A 6,711-nucleotide genomic window follows, 5' to 3' on the forward strand; every position below is an offset into this window, starting at 1 on the left:
GTGAAAATTTAATAAACACAAGAGATTTTAATTGCAATGAGTTGCAGCGTATGCAAAATTCTATAGAGCAGACAATGTCGTTCTTCTATGGTCTTCTACATATCGCCGCCTCAGAGCAACAGTAAGATATCTTTGAGAGATTAGGTATCTTACTGCTCTGAGACGAGCGACGCTATGCTCAATACAGGCTTTCAATGAAACGTACAAGAAATGACTGGATTCTATCGGTTTGAAAATACAATGAAATTCCGTTACTACGAACATCAATAGAACTAATTATCCGTTAAAACGAAATAAATTTTCAGTCCCGATTTAAATGCTATTTGGTTGAATTCTATTACAATAAAATTTCCAATACAACGAACAAAATTTGCGGCCCGTACAGTTCGTTGTAAAGGGATTTCTCTCTACTTTCTGAATAGATTATATAGAATTGATTATTGAACCAGATGTCTGTTCCTATTTTATTTACAGACGGACTCTTACACACTGCAACCAATCGATTTGCAGCATTTTTGGGTGTACAGAACGTAAACATGACTTTACCTCAAAATTCGTCTTGAAAGCAGGGTGTGCTTGTATAACGACGATAAAATTGGCATCATTTTATAGTCCTGACATACTCCATTTTATATTCCAGGAGTGGATTAAGGCCAAATCTAAACGAGCAAACTATAGTTTAATCTTTCTTGAATGAGCAACGCCCCTGATGGATCTGCAAGTCATTTCTTTTTGAAGATACTCATATTATGAACAGGCAGGAGGAAGAAGTTAATGATGGTAGGAAAGAGACGAAGAACGTGAGTTTTGTAGGATTCTAAAAGATCAATTTTTTTCTTAAGTGACTTGAAAATTTACCCAGTTTTTAAAGACCGTAAACTACTGTTTAGGTTTTGTCTAAAAATATGTTGGCAATCTTCATAAAGATTATGCCGTGGAGTCGCGTACTGATGAGATAGAAACGACTCTACTGGTAAACAATTCATACGCAATCCGAAAAGAAAAGGGAGGATTGCGCATTGATTTGTCTACTACTTCGTTTCTACTGTATACCACACTACTCCAGCAAACGACTCCAGACATAATATTTCTTGCTATATATGCTTGTGAAATTATACGTATGCTTAAGATCAGGAGCTGTTTAGTGCTATGGCAGAAACGACTCTACCGATAGATAAATCATGCGCAATTCTGGGGGCGGGGGGGGGAAGAAAAGGGAAGATTGAGCATTGATTTGTCAACTACTTTGTTTCTACTATGCCGGTACTCCAGCACACGGCTCCAGACATAATATTTCTTGCTATATGATTGTGAAATTATGCGTATGCCTAAGATCAGGAGCTCTTTAGTGCTATAGTAGAAACGCCTCTACCGATAGATAAATCGTGCGCAATCCGAAGAAAAGGGAGGATTGCGCAATGATTTGTCAACTACTTTGTTTCTACTACACCAGTATTCCAGCACACGGCACCAGGCATAATATTTCTTGCTATATGATTGTGTAATTATTCCTATTCTTAAGATCAAAAGCTGTTTAGTGCTATGGCAGAAACAACTCTACCGATAGATAAATCATGCGCAATCCGAAAAAAGAAAAGGGAAGATTGCGCATTGATTTGTCAACTACTTTGTTTCTACTATACCGGTACTCTACCGGTACTACCTAGCACACGGTTCCAGGCAAAATATTTCTTGCTATATGATTGTGAAATTATGCGTATGCCTAAGATTAGGAGCTGTTTAGTGCTGTGGTAGAAACGACTCTACCACAAAATTATCTATTGTACCGATAAGATAAATCGTGCGCAATCTGATAAAGAGAAGGATTGCGCATTGATGCGTCGAAAGTAGAGTCGCTTCTATACCTTAGGCTTCATAATTCTTGCTATATGATTATGAAATTCAGATCAATACGAAAGAATGAATTCTTATCTATGGAACCGGACGCAACTGCTATGATGTATAGTCGTAATTATTACACACTCACACTGCCTAAATTTCATCTATTTTGCATAAACTCTGCGACGTAATGAGTAAGGAATTTCTACTCGTAGTTGTATCCTGAAAAATATAATGATGCTTTTTTTTTTTTAAATTTTTATGCAAAATAAAATTATTTGAAGTAATCAGATGAAGCATTCAAAATAAATTTCTTTAATAATAACAATCAGCATAATGGCATTCAGCTTACGTCCTAATGAGTTAAAAATAGCATTAATGTCTAATGTAATGATGAATCCATTATCTCAAAGCGATGGTCCCGGAAAATGTCTGGATTTAAATTTGAGGTTACTTTTTTCTCATACTCCACTAACGTCCTGATAAATAGTTTATGCATGGGAAACAAGATACATTTCAAAGCAATTTAGTTTCCAATTTCGAATTTTTTTTATTAATGATTGAGAAACATATAGAAGATTTCTGAGAATACAAAGTAATTTAATCGGAAGATATAACTTTATAAATAAATGCAAACGACAATTTCTTATTTCGACTTCATTAATATTGAATAGGATTACATCACTGTAATTGTCCATTACGCATCAATTTTCAGGTACCTCTGGCAGGAATGAGTTGACTGTTAAGACAGTTTAGACTACTCCTTAAATTCAAAACAGTAGTTTTGATTTCTTTTTCAATTCTAGTTGTCAAAATTATTTATTTTTTAAGACAAAAAATAGAATAAGATAGTTTATTCGGCTATTTTCTTGTTAGATTGCACAGCACTTCAGATATAGAATAGACGCGGTGTATACTTAATTTCTTTTTTAGTTTTCCAACTCCTTTTATTTCTTTTGTGCGCACTTCATTTGTTTTCAAGAGCTAAAATTTCATGCCTGTTTTAGTTCATCTACGTGCCGAAACTGAACATTTCGTTTCTGTACTATTTTGCACCTATTTAACATCGATTTTCATGTTTCGTTATAAAATTAAGACCAGCTCTACTTTAACCTACATGATGCGCTATGGTTATTATTTTTTAATTTAATTTTTAAGGAAATTTAATTTTTATCTTACTGAAATTTGATAAAGCTGTCTTATGAATAATAGTTTTTAAAAAATCCCCCCCCCCTCTCATTCTCTTCATGGTTATATTGTTGCCGGAACTTGGATTTTTTATTTTCATTCCGTAGGAACTGGTAAGTTTGTTACTGATAACTCTTTAGTATCTACGATAACTATTTTTAATTAAGTATTGTAAGCTAGCTTGGGTCAAACTCAAAGCAATGTCTTTTCCCACCGATTCTTGCCAATTTGTAACATAAAATGTCAAAACCGTTTTGAAATGATTTGGACAGCACAAATCGCTGAAGTTTATAGCAAAATGGAGTTACAGTGTTAAAATTGCAAAGCAATTAGTGATACAGTGAAACCTGTGTAAGTTGACCACTTGCGGTGCACTACTTTAGTGGTCAACTTAAACAGGTGGTCAACTTACAAAGGTTGATTTATATGATGAGGGCTAATTTCGTGCCTGAAAAAAGCGGTCAACTTAGCCAGGTGGTCAACTTACAAGGGTGGTCAACTTCATAAGTTTTACTGTACAGTGAAACCTGTGTAAGTTGACCACTTGCGGTGCACTACTTTAGTGGTCAACTTAAACAGATGGTCAACTTACAAAGGTTGATTTATATGATAAGGGCTAATTTCGTGCCTGAAAAAAGCGGTCAACTTAGCCAGGTGGTCAACTTACAAGGGTGGTCAACTTCATAAGTTTTACTGTACAGTGAAACCTGTGTAAGTTGACCACTTGCGGTGCACTACTTTAGTGGTCAACTTAAACAGGTGGTCAACTTACAAAGGTTGATTTATATGATAAGGGCTAATTTCGTGCCTGAAAAAAGCGGTCAACTTAGACAGGTGGTCAACTTAAATGGTGGTCAACTTCACGGGTTTTGCAGTACTTATTTCACTCAATAATAAGAGATGCTCTTTTCCTTTTGGAATTCCATGTGTATTGTTTTGAATACTGAGGAGGACGAAATTTCTAACCGTCTCGGAATTACTTCATCACGATTAATTAAAATAATTAAAACGGAACTAATCAACGGGACGAACACAGACTAAGACATCAGCATCCCGGCTAACAACAAAGGCCGTTTTCAACCCGAGCAGCAACCGTGTATGAATCTGCAGGTGGCAAAAAGCAAAACTGGTTCCCAAACAATCCTTCCTCGTAAGCACTGTTAACGCCACTTAACCCCACTGCATGTATCTTAAAGAGTTCTTGACGCTGCGCCTTTGTCTACCACACAAAAAGCGACTAGGAAACAATTTTTCAATTATGACTGCTCGCCAGCCCCATAAAATGCATCCAGAGCAGGTGTTCCTTCTAAAGGTGCGAATCATAATATGAGCTTTGTGAGCGGATAAATTCTATTATTACCTCACTCGCTCCCTATTATACCGGTCTTAAGTCAAGAAACGTGGACTGCGAGGGATCGTCATGACATTGCATCGCGGTTGGTTATAAACAATATCAAACCGCCGGGGTGTATACAGAACACATCTAAATTGGAGAGGTATCTGATATAAAAGAGCCATTACCTACGCTGTGGCAACAGTAAATTATTCCCGCAGTACGTATTCGATTGTCAATGTTAATGAATATCGTAGTAACGATAAAGTTTTTTTTTTTTTTTTTGAGCAATCACGATTGTTTATTGTTCTCATTTGACTGTTTTGATGTCCTTTGATTTTATTTTCCCACCGCCACCCTCTGCAGCATCACCGTGGACAGGCGGGCTGCTCACGATGCTGCACCTATAGCGAAGGCCGTCTCCAAGTTGCATCCATGTCCTACACACACGTGCATACATACACAACTACACACACAAGCACGCACACACACACACAAACACGCACACACACATACACACACATACACCTACACACACAAACACATACACACACAAACACATACACACACAAACACATACACACAATTAACCACACATTTATGCCTGCACACAGACACAAACACATATGCCTACGCACACATACACATACCCCCCCCCCCCGCAAACTCACACATTCATACACATAATTACCCAGACACTTATGCCAGCACACAGACACAAACACACATGCCTACACACACATACACATACCCCCTACACACAAGCACACATACCCCCCACACACAAACACACACGCCTACATACACACACTCGTGATTGCGAAAAACATAATTTGAATTCAAGATGTCAAAATTCAAATTAATTTTTCTTTTTTTTTTCTTTTTTTTTCTTTTTTTAACTAACCACTGGCATCTGTATGCAGTCCAAACATGCTTAGCTTTTGTATGTACTCTGATCCCTAAATATCACTGCTCATGTGAGTTTCTAATGCCTACTTTCCAAATCAACCAATTCCGGTCAGAGAGATAGTTTGTTTGCTTATTGACACTTAACAAATTCCTAATTTGTCCTAAAAATAAAATGCGAATTCCTTTTCATCAGATTACCCATTTCAGAACGCCGATTACAGATAGAAACATTCCTAGCTCTCTTTTCCTAATTAGCCCTGGCAAATAAGAATACTAATTCCTCTGAGTCAGATTCCTTATCCCTACGATCCAGGACTTGGATTCCCTTTAGTCACATTTCTACAAGCTAAATTCCATCTGTCGGGTAATTAATTTTAAGGAACATATTTTACACAAGAATGAGCAATTTCTTTTTAATCATTCCTTAAAGCGAACAATTTTAAGAGGCGTGAAAATCTACGAAAAAAAAAAAAAAAACACTTTGTCTGCAATTGCAGATTATATTAAAAAGCTCCGAGCAAAGGAATTAGCTGTCTCACATAAAAGCGTCACTCTTTTAAATGGGTATTTCTTTCTGCTGAGCGTTATAGATGGCTCAAAGTTGAATTAAACGAGCTGATTTGTGCATCACATGACTTCCTTTTACACCAATTTAATGTCATTTTCCCACTTTTGGCAGTTTTAATGTGATTCAATAGTTAACTTGTTAAATATCACCAACAGTGGCTAACTTGAAACCAGATTTATATATATAAAAAAAAGCCAATTTTTTCGCCAAGTTGGCGACAAAACTTGGCGACCAAAAGACTGGCGATATATCGGCAAGTGCCCGGCAAATTATAACACCCCCTGAGTTTGTATCGAAATTAACATCGAAATTAACGAAATCCCCCCCCCAAAAAAAAAGTGCAAACGACCCCGCTAAGAGTCTACATACCAAATTTCAACTTTCTAGGACGTACCGTTCTTGAGTTATGCGACATACATACGCACATACACACATACGCACATACAGACGTCACGAGAAAACTCGTTGTAATTAACTCGGGAATTGCCCAAATGGATATTTCGGACGTCTATACGTTCCTAGGTATATATGCACGTGTGGTCGGGTCGAAAAAAATCCTTCGGGAGTAAGCAAAATGGAAATTAAGATCGATTTTTGAGTGAAAATCATTTCGCGAATACAATACTTCCGTTTTTGTAAAAGGAATCAAAAATAGAAGCTGGTTCATCTCCACTAAGTATTATTTGTGTGAGACGAACAAAAGTCGATTTAAAAAAGCACTGCTGTGGAAAAATGGATGATTTAAGTATAGGCGTTATCGTATTTCTGTTATTCTATGGAAATATCTTATTTTTTTTCTTCCAGAAGATATGTACTTCATTTTTAATCAGAACTGCTACTGCTATTCTGATTTCTTGGGAAAACATACATTAAT

This window comes from Uloborus diversus, chromosome 7 (assembly GCF_026930045.1).
Source record: "Uloborus diversus isolate 005 chromosome 7, Udiv.v.3.1, whole genome shotgun sequence".
NCBI classification, from domain to species: domain Eukaryota; kingdom Metazoa; phylum Arthropoda; class Arachnida; order Araneae; family Uloboridae; genus Uloborus; species Uloborus diversus.